The sequence below is a fragment of the Pollicipes pollicipes genome, unplaced genomic scaffold, assembly GCF_011947565.3.
Source record: "Pollicipes pollicipes isolate AB1234 unplaced genomic scaffold, Ppol_2.1 Scaffold_4219;HRSCAF=4965_pilon_pilon_pilon, whole genome shotgun sequence".
Lineage (NCBI taxonomy): Eukaryota > Metazoa > Arthropoda > Thecostraca > Pollicipedomorpha > Pollicipedidae > Pollicipes > Pollicipes pollicipes.
Genome location: NW_023596448.1, coordinates 9,863,289 through 9,879,765, shown reverse-complemented (window position 1 = coordinate 9,879,765; position 16,477 = coordinate 9,863,289). Strand labels below are relative to the sequence as shown.

The 16,477-nt window shown below is 49.1% G+C and overlaps 2 non-coding genes across 2 annotated transcripts; one reads left to right on the top strand and one right to left on the bottom strand.

Annotated features, from left to right (window-relative positions):
- The first annotated feature begins 10,629 nt into the window (after window positions 1-10,629).
- Window positions 10,630-10,701, top strand: TRNAE-CUC (transfer RNA glutamic acid (anticodon CUC)). Its single transcript has one exon. It is a non-coding gene; the product is annotated as a tRNA-Glu (tRNA).
- A 1,060-nt stretch (window positions 10,702-11,761) lies between these two features.
- On the bottom strand, window positions 11,762-11,833 carry TRNAE-UUC (transfer RNA glutamic acid (anticodon UUC)). The gene has a single exon. It is a non-coding gene; the product is annotated as a tRNA-Glu (tRNA).
- Between the last annotated feature and the right edge of the window lie 4,644 nt (window positions 11,834-16,477).

Below are 16,477 nucleotides of genomic sequence, written 5' to 3'. Positions count from 1 at the left end.
TGGCCAGGCCAGTTCAAAGCCCCATACAAATGTATAGCACTTTCTTCAAAGTTAATGTTCCACAATTAAATATATTGAAGCAAGCATCAGATTTGATGAAACAAACTCGCTTATAAAGATTGCTCCATACAACACGATTTTTTTGTTTGGTATATGTGTTTCTCAGTACGGCCTTGTTTGATTACGTCAACGTACCTTGCACAACGTTCAGAGGCAATTTGTGATTGCTGTACCTGGAAGTCGTGCTCATGAACGCCAGATATAAACGACTGGACCATTATATTTCTTATAAACTTTGATTTACGCATTGCTTATGAGGTGGCAAAATTTGAATGGCGTTATTATGACACTATCAATGCCAAGATGACATTAAATTACTCTCCCACAAAAAACTCATGTTCACGGGTGTGCAGCCCGGAAACTAGGCAGGGTTAGTTCTTAAGGAGGACGGGGCTGTGAATTGCACCGAAAGATCTTTAAGATGGCTCCTTCAGTTGGAGATCCCATGCAAATGTGAAACACCCCCTGTAAAATATAATTTCCTTCTGCCACCCCATAGGCCTCAAATCGTTTAAGGCCCATAAGAACACTTTTACCAGCTATTCAATCTGGCATCCGTGGGCACGATTGCCAGTTCTGGTGCACGTCAATTGGCTCGCATTCAACAATAAGCGAGCCATGCAAGTTTCAGTCGCAAATCGGCTTTTGTGCCGCGTAATATAAGATGCTGGACTTGGTCGCTAGTTACTACGGAAAAGCGGCTTGCAATTGAAAAATTTAGAAATGGCACGATAACGGAACATGTGAATATCAGTTGACTTTTTAAACTTACGGATTAATGTGTAAGAGCACCACGAGACAGTGGCGAAACACCAGCACATAACGTTCTATTTTGCTCAGCTGGCGCTTCCAGCACCACTACTGCCATCTTTGAGCGAGTTGAAGTACTACATATGAGTGCTAGGGTGGCAGTTTAATAAATTGAGAAACTTTGTCTTGTATTGTAGTCTTTTTCACTCAAAACGAACCAATCGCTATACGTGAGCTCATAGCATCATATCTGATGCCTGCTTCGATATCTTCAAATATGCAATATTCCCTTAAAGTCAGCATTAGCAAGTCAGCGGCAAGCCAGCACGATTTTAAGTCAGTCAGTCACCGAGTCAGGGCCCTCTGTCAGGCACTGCGGGCTCCTGACCGACACAGAGGCCTCCTTGTTTCAGGGCACCCACTCCCGACCACTGCAACTCGCTTGACCAACGCAAATTGGATCCCAGTCTTCCCTTGCTTGGGAAATGGCCCACCGGGGCTGAGGCCGACACGAAGCAGTGTTCGTTGTTGTTGGTGTGTGACCAAAATAGAGGCACGCATTGTCCTCCGGGCTCTAGCCCTAGTCTAGCCCTAGTCTAGCGTCTCTTGCACCTCAACGGTGCAAGAGACTCTCCGACTGGTATATCTGAGAGCCCGGCCCTGAAGACAGGTGGCCGGGGGAAACGCGCCCGGAATGTCAGATCTGACGCTTGAGTAACCTGATGGCAAACCCGTCACGTGTCATGGTCGTTACTTCTTCACCAGATGGATGCATCTTCACGAAAAAGGCTAGGGGGCCGGGCGGGGGGACTCTTGACTTGAATAAAACAAAAAGTGGTTTATTTCCGGATTTGATCCAAATTCCTGTCAACGTAATGGAGTTGGATTTCTACCCAATCGCATATAAACCGGGATGGAGGAGAATGGATATGATTGGTGGAACAGGACATGTGTGAAACAGACCACCCACCGAGCAGAAGCCCGCGCAGGGACCCCTCTGTGGGGCATGCGCTGAGCATCCGGTCGGGGCTGCCTCTCAACGGACCTCTCAGCCCACTCGTGGCGGACGCATGCAGCCTGCCACAGACAGGCGGGGCGTCGCCAGGACGGTGGGTGGAACAAGAAAGAGGATGGAAGTGTCGGATATTCTAGCACAGTTTGGTTATTTAGAGTAGGGCCCTTTCGACCAGATATGATCATTTCAAGGGAATGGGATTAAGCCGTATTGATAACAGTGGGGCAGGACTACATGCGCCTGGGAGCCAACCGCCGAGCCTTACCCCATGCAGGGACTCCTCTGCGGGGTGTGCGCCGGTTACCCGGTCGAAGTCGGCCTACCCCTTGTGCTTTCCAAATTTGAGTGCGAGGCGGGTACGGGTATTCAAAATATACACATGGTAGGTCCAGGCACTACCCAGTGCTATCACTAGACTTAACTGGTCATGAGGTTTCGCCAGTGTTTTTAGAATATGCTCCTAGACAGAGACAGTCCTTTTGAGGACACTGAAAGCCTGTGTAGCGACTGACGACGTTTGGAATGTGCACTCTCTTTCCCAACTCAAAATATCCGTCTCTATCCAGGACTTATGTCCAAGAAGGTGAGCCACGATGGATTCGGGTCCCGCCCTGACACACCAATGGACCTGTCCCTCTATCGGTTCTGCTCCAGTTCAGATGTCCAGATGCTCATACTAGGCAGATACATTGTGTGGTCTGGAGGTGTCTTATTTACTTAAAAGTATACTTTCTTACGTTTGCTTTATTATCTACAAATGTGAAACATTGCATTGCATGGAGGGCAAGACACAAAGGAAGACCTCCAGAGGTCTTGCCTTGAACGCTCGTCCTCCTGCTTAGCCTTAGCCATTCCCGATGACATCCATACTCCCGCATGGTCTAGTGGCTAGAATACACGGTTCTACCCCTTGAGGCCTGGGTTCGATTCCCAGGGCAGGAAATGGAGCAGCTGTTTCTTAGTTCTTAGTTATGTAACTGTTAGTTACGCTTCTTAGTTATGTAACTGTTAGTTTCATAACTAAGAAGCGTAACAAACTTCCGCAATGTCGCCCACCGTATCGTAACAGCGGCGGCGGGATCCGCACAGCAGGCGCTGGGGTCCGTGCAACGAGAGGTGGGTCTGTACAGCAGGGGCGGGGTCCGTACAACGTACGGTGGGAGCAATACGGCACAAAAGAGCAGCCTGGTAATGCTCGGTCACGTCGGTGGCAAGAGTGTTGATGTTGGTTCGTGCTATTCCTCCACCACTGTGTCCAGCATCGAGGCACTCTGAACTTTACAAGCTGGATGGGGACAGAGGGGGTTCGAAGCCTAGTCGGGCCAGGTCTACCAATCCCACGGCCACGTGACCATGGGAATGCCCCAGGGGATTTATGTGCTGAATCGCATTACAATGAAGGTTTTCAATAAGCCTTTTCTAGTGCTTCTAAGCCGTTCTTTCCCATAAAGTGAGTTCAATATGCTGGTTTGTGCGTCGCAGAGTCATACACATGGTTAAAACAGCTGTGGCTCATCACTTAGTGCAACAGCAGTGGGTATCACTGTAGCATGCTTCGTATTCAATAATGGCGACTTTTGTACTGACACGGGTTTCTTGAAAACGGTGACGCGTGTATGCAAACTGTCAGCTAGATGGAATGGAAATATTCGAGAGTGTGGCCAAACAAAAGGCGACAGCAGCTGCCTTCAGAGTTAAGAGGGGCATCAGAAGTTTTGCGATCCGGATTACCCGGGAAGATGTATGCAATCTGATCTCGCATCATGCCGGAAGGATTACTTTTCCGAATCACTTTCAGCATACGCATGAACGCGAAACTCAAACATTCCAACAAACGCTAAAGCGGGTGTTCCAAACTTGTATGATATTGAAATGAAATGACCACCTTGAAGATCAATGGGTGCATTTCACAACCCTTCCCTTCCTAAGATCTAAAACCCTCTAGTATCTAAGCTGCACGCCCGCAAACATGCGCAGACTGTTGGGTCGATTGCTATTGGCTCTCAACCAATGTTGCGTAAGCTATACAAAATTCTAACACGGTTTGGTTATTTTGAATACAGTCCCTCTAGCCAGCAATGATCAGTTCAGTGCTGCGGGATGAAGGAGACTGGATAATGATTGGCCAAGACATGTGCCACGCGCACCAATCGCTGAGCATTAGCGCGCGCAGGGATCCCAGTCGTAGCGGACGCGTGCAGCCTGCCACAGACAGGCGGGGCGTCGCCACGACGCAGGGTGAAATAGGAAAGAGGATGGAAGTGTCGCATATTCTAGTACGGTTTGGTTATTCGGATTGGAGCCATTTAGGCCAGAAATCTATTATTTGAGGGCAATGGGATGGAGGGGAATGAAAAACAGTGGGGCAGGGGTGTGCACCAGTCGCACGGTCGGGGTGTCTCTCCCTCTCGTGCTCTTCAAATTTGGGTGCGAGGCGGTGCGGGCATTCAAAATCTAAAAACGGTAGTTCCAGACACTACCCAATAATATTATTAGACTTAATTTGTCGTGAGGTTTCGCCAGAGTGTGTTTTTAGATCATGCTACAAGAGTGGGACAGTCGTTTTGAGGACGCTGAAAGCCTGCACAGCGATTGACCACGTTTGGCGCGCGACTTTTCTTTTCCAAATCAAAATATGTCGACTCTATCCAAGACCTACATCATGTTTCTTCTTCTGGGACTTCAGGACTTTTTGTTGCGAGCACTCATCAGATAAGCACTTCTTTGCGCTATACGCCATCACTTGATAACCAAAAGCTTAACATGAATGTCCGTTCGTATCAGGGAGAAGAAAAGCATGTAGCGTTAAGGCATCTGTGACAACTTATGCAGAACATTTGACATGCATCTTTTCGCAAGTGTGTAAGGCCAAAGTAATGTTCTTTCTCACGCTCTTGTCTCAAGTTGCACCTTACTGTCATACTTTATACTAGTTTGCAGTGTTTTTTCATCGGTCTCTTATAAATCGCAATCCAGAAGCATGCGTCCGCCATTGAGATCAGTCTCGTGCAATATTAAGACTGATATCCAGCAACGGTTTTAGTGGAGTTGAAAGGCGCACAGGGTAGACTTCAGAGGCCTTCCTTTAAAATTTCGTGCTCGCGCATGGCAAAGTTTCTAGGATACACCGCTCTCAATCATGATGCCCGGGTGCGATTCCCGGCGTGAGAAATGGGCCAACTGTTTTCAGCGTGCACTTTAGTAGAGAGAGTGTGGGCTCCTGCTTGTTCATGGGCTAGGATACAAGGCTCTGACCGGTGAGGCCATTGTTTGAGTCCCGGTGCGGATATGAAGGCTGTGTCTTGTTGGGGCATAGGTCTTAAATGTTGCCTGCATTTGCCCGAACTAACAAGATCTTTCTTTTACGCCGGCGGCTCTCTGCCCCTTGTAATACGATACATTGGTATGGTAGGCATCTGCCATGTCAGGAAACCATGCTTCACTTGTGACAATTACATTCTAGAAGCAGGTACAATATGCTTAAAAAATAGCACGAAGTGCCACTGTGCCGCTACATACCTCAATGGGTTTGGCCTTATGTGTTATCCGCTGCAAACAACCAAGGCAGAGGACTTCAGTAGCAAAGGGTGGGCTCTTCGCAATCGATTATTGTAACACCCTGTTGATATATTGCACGTGTTTGATATCCTGATGACCCTGTTGATATATTGCACGTGTTTCTGGAATGCAATTTACGTAGATTTAGCACGGCTTCCTGACACGGAAGATCTGGAAAACAATACCAGGTGCCTAATGTGTCAGAGTATTAAACTGCAAAGGGCAGAGTGACGTCAGTTTGACACAAGTACGTTCCTGCAAATACAGAATGCAATTAATTACCATATGAATCACAACACCACGCGTTTCATTTCCATGCTGGTGTGTGCGCAAAAAACGAGCACCTTACTTCTCGCACCGGGAATCGAACCCGGGCCTCCTGGGTGAGAGCCGTGTATCCTAGCCACTAGACCATGCGGGAGGCGAGTTGTTCCTGATGGCCCATGAAGAACTCCCTGCACGTCTTTCCACTCCCATAAGGACATCACTTGGTGACAGTCTTGATAATGCGCATGACGTAATGCAATGGCGGACATTTCTTCTAAACTGCGGTTTCGAAAAGAACAACGTGATGGAAACGACTACAAACCAGCACGTGTGCAATAGGGTGCATCATCAGCAGCAAAACCAAGTGAGAGAAATAAACTGTTTGGCGCAGGAGTCCAAAAGTACACAGCATTGCCAAAGTTCTTCCCAAAAACTCAAATTCGTGACGCCCGAGCCGATAGAAATATCGCCATAAAGCGACGCCCGGTATTGCAGTCACCAGATGCTGAGTGCCGCTCGCTGCCGAAGGCAACACCAGGCCGTGGGCGGTAAGCGATACAAAATGTTTGTGCGTTTGGAAACGATGTCACCGAGCACTCCTTAAACCGTCGTGCGAGAATGCCCCGGTCTAATGCCTAATGTGCGGATCAAACAATGCCCGATCGATTGCCCTATGGCGGAACATTTATGTACTGTTGAGTATGGACTCGTACGAGTATGTCGGTTGGTATTGCTGCAGACTTTCACTTCTCTAAGACAGCACAAGTGATGCAAGCAAAACCATGCATAGCATATGGCTCAGAATATGCTATCTGGTGTACAACCTAATACATATAGCAAGTTCTGCGGTCTGTACAATGGGCGTAGGGAGAGGGGGGAAGGTAGGGTGACCCTACACACATCTTGCTCCTTGCCGAGCCTGCGTTTTCGATGCGCCGTCCCAAACAGCAGCTGTTCACAGACTGGTGACCCAGAAGGCATGTTGGCGGAGATTCCACCTTAGCAGAAATATCTCTGCAACTGTGCTCCACATATTGCTCAATCTCCAGCTCCAGCCCCAGACGTCCTCGGCAGTGCGGCGCTGGTCGCACTCCTTGTGTGAACCAGATATGGCCAGATTGCCAGTAGAGTTGCCACTTTGTTCCGCAGCTCACAGTCGCTGGGTTTTACGGTGGGGTCTGTGTGACTGGTCCATGCCAGGGGTCATGCTGTTGTACCTCACGGTCCAGAAGTTTATCGCTGGGATGGTGAAGACCCTGGGCTGAAGAAGACCCTTGATTCGCTGCTCACGAGCTGCGCGACGATCGCAACCACCTGTTCGCGGACCATGCGGTTCTCATCCTACACCATGTCCAGCAGCAGCTTTCCGGACGGACCTAGCACCCGCTATGCTTGAGGACTGGCTGCACCCTGGCCTATGTGCGCTGCGGCAGCCTGCGGAATAGCACGATGCTCCGGAACAAGCTGCATAAGCCACAGTCGCATCTGCTGTTCTGCCGGATGGCGGACCACACCGGCACGTAGTGGCCAACCGCGCACTGGACGAGGCCCTTGAGAGCGCTGCTGGAGGTTTCGATAGAGATGTAAACTAGGAGCAGGCGAGTGGCCAGTGTCAACCATTCGAAAGCAAAAGCACATTAAGCACACAAAAGCACATATATTAGAACAATTTGTTGCGAACTGAGCATTATATCGTACACAAATTATTACGCCTCTAAAGTGCATGTAATCATGCATATATCCAGAGTCCTTAAATGTGAGAGAATGGATATCAACAAATACACAAGTAAACATGAACCAACAAGCAAATAATACGAAATACTATGACACATTGTAAGATAATAAGTGAGTGCCTAACAGGAAGCACATTAAGTATCAATTGATACATGATAACGTTTAAACACGCATTGTTATAACTTCGAAGAAAATGCGTTTTCATATTTACCTGACATGGTTCAATGGTCCGATTCGCCGCTGGGCAGCCACGTCTCGGACAGAGCCGTTTTGAGTACCGGAGACCAGAAAGTAGAGCAGCTGCTAGTTGGTGCTCAGCTGCTGAATGAGGTCGACCGGCAGGTTTGGCACGTGTCTCGGTATAGGCATGAATGCCGCAACGTTCCTCTCCCCGACCTCTCCGGCGCAGGTCGTGCCGATGGGCAAACAAAATCGATCCCTTGGGCGTGCCGTCCAATCTCAGAAGCAGATGGAGGAGGTTCAGCTCGTTGCCACGCAGCTGGCAGATGAAACAGTGTACGGGTGGCTCGGTGGCCAGCTCAAACAGCCGGAACACGGCGCCTATCGTCTCGGCGTTGACGGCCGTGCCATCGCAGCCGAGCACATTGATGTGAGCGTCGCACTGCGTGCTCACGGAGTGTAGATCGCTGAGCAAGTGCAGGGCGAGGCCGGACTCGAACGTAAAATGAGTCATGTAGCGACTGCTTGGCCCAGCAATGACAACCACGTATGTCTCGGCGGGATTCGCTTGGCTACGCGTGATTGATTTAGCTCCTGCTTTCGCCTGCCTTCGGCCGTCGGAGAAGAGGATGGTCAAACCTGACTCATGGATTGCTTCAGCATTTTGACGAGCCGTCTCCTTTCTCGCTTTGTCTATTGCGCAGCATATCTTCTTAGGATCTATGATATTTGATTTCAAATAGCCAGTCCGTCTCTGCTGTCTTGTAAGAAGGCATTACTGATAGCAGCAGCGGCCCAGTTAGAGCCACCGTAGCTGCCAACCGCCAAAGCGGTGTTAGTCATATCGTTTTCCTTACGATCTACAGTGACAGCGGTTTCAACACGAAAGAACAATCGGCGTCGTCGCCACCGTTTACTATATACGGAAACGTGTAGGAGTCTGTGCTCTGCCGAGTCGCCAGCGCTGAGACCACTTGGTTCAGGAGCAGGTTTGAATTCAGCACCAGCAGCCAGCGCTGGCTCAGCAGGCGGCGCGAGCTCTGCAGTCGGCGGGGAAGGCGACTCAGGCTCAGCAGCAGAAGGTAACGTCCTCTTGATACACTGTGCAGACAAGTGGGCATGGAAAGCTGCGCTGAGGTATGCACTTGAATTTCACGACATCGACAAGCTTGTTGAATTTCGTGGTGGCGGCGTTGCTGTGTTACTCTCTGTCTTCCTTTGATTTCTTGCTGATAGCTCTGTTGAGATGAAAGCAATCCCTCTTCATCAATTTTGTCCCTTATCATGAACAGGGATCGCCACATTGGTCCACAGTTCCCTGATTTCTCCCGGCGTGGTCTTGAGGATATCGCTAGTGAGATTCCTCTTCGATTCGCTCAACAGCCTGATGTAGCTCATAGCCTTCCTGTAGTCAGCGGTTGGTGGTGTGACAGTGGGCCGGGTGGCCTGCCACAAAAAATGTTTTGTGCGCGACCGTGTAGCCTTGGGCATGTTTATGCAAGTAATTGATCGAAGGAACTTTCTATTACCGGAAAACTAAACTAGTAAGCCCATAACGCCCACAAAACAAGCACATTAATTGCAAATCAACATGACTATCATGCAGTAGCAATCGCAAACTTAAGACCTACCCCGATCTATTGGAGCATTCTCATAACTGCACAGCTCTGGGTTTTACAAAAATGTAATGGTCTTTAATAAAAAGCCAGCTTAAAGCTGTTTGGTAATGTTTTGCGCCGCTCTTCATAACATACATTTCATACCTAATCCACCAGGTACCAGTAGTGTGGAAAGCGGGAAGTTTGAGGCTTGTTGGAGGATGATACCAGTGCGTAAAATAGGTGGCGCTAGTATCGAACACGACGTTTTTGGTGTATCAAGGAATAACTGCTCTTGCGTCACGAATATCAACAGTGATGCGGTGCGAAAGACCTGAAAGCTCATCATTAATCCGTGTGCCAAGGAAGAACTTTGTCTCAGTTGGTTGCAAGAGATTCACCCCCTCGATGACACACACTAATGTGCAACCAACGTACAACTTGAGACAGCAGTGACAGAGACAAGGTAGTATTTGGCCCTACACAACTGAGAAAATGCACCTGACAAATAAGCTTCCCATGTTCTTATGCCTTAGTACGCGTTCAGGTATGGGTTAATTTGACTCCACCCGGAGGTTTTCCAAAATGATTTCCGAACGATGCGGCGTAGCCGCACGAAATGTTGTACAGCTGTAGGGAATGAAAAAAACAGATCTTTTGACGCACAAATTATATCTACCTTGCAAGTTCTCTGCCCTATGGTAGGTCAAAAGTAGGCCGAGGCCGTCAGCGAAGGGCATTTCCAGGTAATTGTAGAAAATGATCTAGCAACGAAATGTTGGAGGAAGCCATACTCATCTGAAACAAATTCTTGTACAAAATACCAGCCCAAGTTGTAATAACACAAATTTCATTGACCTAGGAATAAGAATAAAAGTCAGACCAAGGTCAAAACTGACCTGCATTATTTATCAGGAGTTTGGGTTATGAGGCAGTTTCTAGTGCTTTTTCTGGCGAATTTATTCGGAACAGTGACTGCGTAGCCACCTTCTGCGTAGCCATCGGCCTGTTTAAGCGTCAGGAAAGGTCAATAACCTAAAGTTATGCAGGTCAACGTGTTGTTTGTAGGGGCCCACTGTCTTGAGTGATTGAGATCTTCCGTATATTTTTCCAGTAAGAGCAAACAAGAGAGACTGGTGGAGTCTGCCATTTTAACAACAGCATTCAACTATGACGCATCTGTTCCATCTCTCTGAATGAAAGAGCAGGTGCCGCAGGCAGTGGGCAGCTGCTCACGTCAATTATAATTTTAACGCAGCTGGTAATCTGGCATGAAATTAGTTGCACATGTCATACTGGTTTGTAGTTGCTTGCAACACGTCGATGCCTTTGAAACCCCAATTTATAAGAATATGTCCGTCATTGCATTGCGTCTTGCGCATTATCAAGACTACATCCAAGTGATGTCCTTATGGGAGTGGAAAGACGTGCAGGGAGCTCTTCATAGGCCATCCTGGACAACTCGGCTCCCGCATGGTCTAGTGGCTAGGATACACGGCTCTCACCCGTGAGGCCCGGGTTCGATTCCCGGTGCGGGAAATAAGGTGCCTGTTTTCTGTGCGCACACCATCACGGAAATAACACGCGTGGTCTTGTTGTGATTTATATGGTAATTGTATTCTGTATTTGCAGGAGCGTGCTTGTGTCAAGCTGACGTCTCTCTGCCCTTTGTAGTTTAATACTCCGGCACGCACCTGCTAGTATTGTCCAAATTTGCGGTGTCAGGAAGCCATGCTTAATCTATGAAAATTGCATTCTATCAACATGTGCAATGTATCAACATTGTGTTTCAATGGTCCAAAGTGACGAGCCCACTATTTCTTCTGAAGTCCCCTGCCTTGGTTGCTTTCAGCGGATAAGACATAAGGCTAAAGCCATAGTGGTATGTAGTGGCGCAGCGGCACTTCGTACCACTTTGTAAGTATATTGTACCTGCTTCTAGAATGTAGTTGTCACAAGTGAAGCATTGTTTCCTGACATGGCAGATGCCTACCAGACCAGTGTATCGCATCGCAAGGGGCAGAGTGCCGGCGGCCTATGAAAGAGCTTGTTGGTTCGGGCAAATGCAGGCAACACTTACGACCTATGCCCCAACAAGACACAGCCTTCATATCCGCACCGGGACTCAAACAATGGCCTCACCGGTCAGAGCCTTGCATCCTAGCCCATGAACAAGCAGGAGGAGGTGCATTCACGGAAATGCCTCCAAGTTGTCCATCTTTGTAGTCCAAGAAGTTCATTGTCCACCAATGGCGTCTGAATGATGTAAATGCCCCCCCCCCCCCCGACCCCCCCCAGCTAAATCATGTGCTGCACACAATAAACAGGCTGGGAAGTCGGCTGCCCCTCACGAGAATCTATTGATTTGCCAGCTTTGCAAAGCAATTAGAACTTGTTCTTATCTATGTGCGCGCACTCAGCTTCCTCCATGACATCCAATATCACACACGGAGATTTTCCCTCGGGACATAGTTGAATGGTTGTTCGGCGAATTCATATCGTTAGTAGATAAGTGTTGTCATCATATGAATGGTGCCTAAGTTGTCTGTCTCAATTCTACGCCCTGTGCTGGGGAGCACGCTGAAAACGCCTGCTCTATTTCCCGCACCGGGAATCGAACCCGGGCCTCACGGGTGAAAGCCGCGTATCCTAGCCACTAGACCATGCGGGAGCACGGGTTTGAAGGGAAGGCCTCTAAAGGCCTCTCTGTGCGCCTTTTAACTACACTAAAAACGTTGCTGGATGTAAGTCTTAATATTGCACAAGACGGAACGCAATGGCGGACATATGCTTCTAGATTGCGGTTTCTAAAAGAGCGATGAAAAAACACTGCAAACCAGTATAAAATATCACGCTAAAGTGCAACTTGAGAGAAAGCGTGAGAAACAACGCTACCTTTGGCCTAACACACCTGCAAAAATATGCATGACAAGTGTTCTGCATAAGTTGTCACACATGCCTTAACGTTACATGCTTTTCTTTTCGGTGATGCGAATAGACATCCATGTTAAGATTTTGGCAAACAAATGGCGGCTTATAGCGCAAAGATATGCTCATCTGATAAGTGCGGGAAACAAATAGTCCTGAAGTCCAAGAAACAGAAGAAGTATAAGATAAATCCTGGGCAGAGTCGAGCATGGACGGATTTAGCCTGGAGTTTTGGAGGGGGGGGGGGGGGGGGATAAGCGTTCGTCTCCAGCTGGGTCGTGTGGGATCCGAGGTCCATTGCACTTATGAAACACGACGTTTGCGCCGAATAGGACTAAGCCGCGTCAACAAGCGTTTTGTTTTGTTATTCAAATCGCTGCCAACATTTCTGCATGTAGTCTTGCCCCACCGTTATTCATTTCCCTTCATCCCATTGCCCTGAAATGATAGATTTCTGACCGAATTGGCTCTAATACGAATAACCAATCCGTACTAGAATATGCGACACTTCTATCCTCTCTCCTGTTTCACCCTGCGTCCTGGCGACGCCCCGCCTGTCTGTGGCAGGCTGCATGCGTCCGCCACGAGTGGGCTGAGAGGCCCGTGGAGAGGCAGCCCCCGCCGGGCGCTCAGCGCATTCCCCACATCCAGGTCCCTGCGCGGACTAATGCTCAGCGATTGGTGCGCCTGGCACACGTCCTGTCCCATCATTATCCAGTCTCCTTCATCCCGCAGCACTGAACTGATCATTGCTGGCCAGAGGGACTGTAATCCAAATAACCAAACCGTGTTATAATTTTGCATAGCTTACGCAGCATTGGTTGAGAGCCAAAAAAATCGACCCAATAGTCTGCGCATGTTCGCGGCGTGCAGCTCAGATAATAGAGGGCTTTATGTTTTAATAAGGGCGGGGTTGTGAAATGCGCCCACTGACCTTCAAGATGGCCATTTCATATAAATCTCATACAAATTTGGAACGCCCGCTTGAGCGTTTGTCGAAAAGTTTCAGTTTCGAGTTCATGTACACGCTGAAATGCAATTCGGAAAAGTGATCCTGCCGACATCATGCGAGATCAGATTGCATATATCTTCCCGGCTAATCCAGAGTGGAAATCTTCTGATGCTCCTCTTAACAATGAATGCAACCGCTATCACCTTATGTTTGGTTACCCTCCGAATATTTACATTCCATCGAGCCGACAGTTTGCTTATACGCGTCGCCGGTTTCAAGAAACCCGTGTCCGTACAGCAAGTCCGAAACGGTATTTGAAGGGTGGTAAAGATGACAAAAATTGGTAAAAATCGCCATTATTGGATACGAAGCATGGTGCAGTAATACGGACTGGTGCTGCATTTGGTGACCAGCCACAGCTGTTTTAACCATGGGTATGACTCTGCGACGCACTAACCAACGTCTTGAACTCAATTTATGGGAAAGAACGGCTTAGAAACATTCGAAAAGGCTAATTGAAAACCCGTATTGTGGTGCCATTCAGCACATAATGGTGATGTCACCGTTGGATTGGTAGACCTATCCCGACTGGGCTCCGACCCCCCCCCCCCCCCCCCCCCCACCCTCTTCATCTGACCCCGCCCAGCTTGTAAAGCACAGGGTACCTCGATGCTGGACGAACTGGTGGTGCAATTGCACGAACCAACAAATACACTCTTGCCGCCGAAGTGACCGAATATTACCAGACTGTTCTTTCGTGGTGTATTGATACCACCGTACGTTGTACGGATCCCGCCGCCTTTTGCACTGACCCCACCGTCTGTTGTACGGACCACACTGCCTGCTTTACGAAACCCACCGTCTGTTGCACGGACCCCACCGCCTGCTGCAAGGACCTCACCGCCTGTTGTTCGGGGCCATCACCTGCTGTAAGGACCCCGCCTCCTGTTGAACGGACCCCACCCCTGCTGTACGGGCCGCACCGTCTGCTGTGGGGATCCCGCCGCCTGTTGTGCGGACCGCACCGTCTGTTGGTCGGACCCCATCGTCGGCTATACCGACCGTGCCATCTGCCGTCTACTGTACCGACCCTTCCTCTCGCCGTACCAGGCCTGTGGCGCTTTATGTGCTGCACGGACCCTGCAACGTGTTACCAAATGCTGTTGGATTTAGTAAAGCATATTCCATCTTTTGCTGTGCCGACTCAGCTGACAAGAATGTCTTTATCGACGGTGAGATCACGGGTCGAGACTGGGTGCTGATGGCCCGTTGACACGAGGATCTCAAGCGATATTGTATGCTGGTGCGTTGTACGCGGACGAGCCAAATTGTTGGCGGCAGGGATGAACGTGAGTTTTACAGGAAAGTGCGTTGCTGAATAACGTGGATGTGAGCGGTGCAGACATAGTTAACGTCACGCCTGTTGACCACCTGCTTCATCTCTTCGGAAAATCTGAGCAGGGCTGGAAGATGAAGCCAACAAACGGATTGCGCAAGGGGAAGCAACTCAAAAACTTCTTCCCTTGGGTGTCAGGTACCTTGCCACCGACTGCAATCGTCACAACTGAGGATGAGGCGGAGAAAGTTTCGCTAGACAAGCTCCCAACACACACGTCGTTTCTGAAGTTAAACGTGATTGCTCTCCCCGAGTTCGAGCACTTTGCAAGCGTTCGCAAGCCCCAGCTCGCCGTAGAGTGGGATGCCGCGACGTGAACCCTTTAAACTTGGAAATCTCGTGATGAAAGAATGACGAACCTCAAACGATATGCATGCTCATTTGACCTTAATCCGGAAGAAGCTAGTCCTGGGAGGATGCGCTTCTGCCAAAAACGGAGCACTTTAATGAGCTACGACCGAAGGCTGAACAGGAGATTCCGGAGCTAGCCTCAAACATGGGAGACCAGATCATGCGTAGCGAGCAGTACAGATGAGACAACTGCTCCCAAGACATCTGCTGTCCTTCCCAAAAACTTCCAAGGATCGTGTACGATTAAGAGCGCTGCCATACAAGAATGTAGAGAGAGCGCACAGTCTTTTACCTGAATTAGGAACCGCAAGAGCCACACGACGTGCAGATCTGCGACCATCTTAGCGAATGGTTTGTGATCATATCTAGCACAATGGGTGGAGCGCAACCGGCGTCGCTTTGCTTCACATGGAGCAAACCAGACTGCTCTATCATGCTGCATTGCTCCCACCGTACGTTTTACGGACCCCCGCCCCTGTTGTTCAGACCCAACTCCTGTTGCACGGGCCCCACCGCCTGCTGTACGGATCCCGCCGCCGCTGTTCCCATCCGACGGGCGACATCGCAGACATTTGTTAAGGTTCTGGTCTGGATTTAAATCTGAATCTTACCATTCTACGCAAGTCTATATCCACGGCCGCGTTTGGCCAGCTGGGAGACGGCGATAGAAGGAAACGGACCTCTCACATGACGCTCTGGTCGGAAACTCGATTCAGGCCATATTCAGCAAAAGTTCGCAGAAACAAAGCACCAAGTCCGTGAAAAAAAGAATAGATTACCTATGGACAGGTTTCCGATCGCAAAGTGCTGACTTAGATGGGAGCAGCGGACAAAAGATGCGCAGGCCGCAAACTTGTTTTGAGGGATAGTCTATTGCTGATGCTCATGGCTAAAAGCAGACCACTAGGTGGTGGCTCACCAAACTGTATTGGGAATGAACCAAGATCGGCCTGGCGTGTATTGCGGTTAAGTGAGCGATTGGCGGCAGGGCATGAAGGGGACTGAACCGTAAGACGTGGGGACATGAAACATTGGGGAGGCGGCATGTAGCGTTGTGTCCCGTTGTTAACAGTTGCGTCTGTATGTGTGTCTCACGTGTGGGTCTGTGGTGTCACGTGCTGCCAACTATATTTTCTTCTCTTTCGCGCCCACCTCTGGATGTTGAACTTCTCCTGCCATTTTCATTGAGCATGATAAGCGACCTGGACTCAATCGTGCGCGTTGTTAGCTGAATGTTATGCATCCGTGCGAGAAAGGTCAGAAAAGAAACACAAATAGAGCACAAATTTGCACGGCACACCATGCTTGGAGAGGATGGCTCGAAACCCCACGCACGTAGCCCGCTCTGAAGAACGCTCGTACTCCGCTGGGCGAAAAGCGAGGATGGACCTGTGCAACCTAGGAAACGACTGGTAATTGTGAATTAATATACTTGTAGGCTTGATCTCATTTTGACAATAATATCACGGTGTTACGTATGCTCACCTCGAATGGAAGATAAGGATAACGGGGTCAATTCGGGCTTTTTGGATAAACTTTCCTTGCGAGGCGTGTACGGGTTTTCAAATGTGAGGCGGGTGCGGCTATTCAAAGTCTAAAAATGCCACCTAAAGGCACTACTCACTTCCATTATTAGACTAACCGGCCTTGAGGTTCCACCAGCGTATGTTCTTGAACTATGCTCCAAG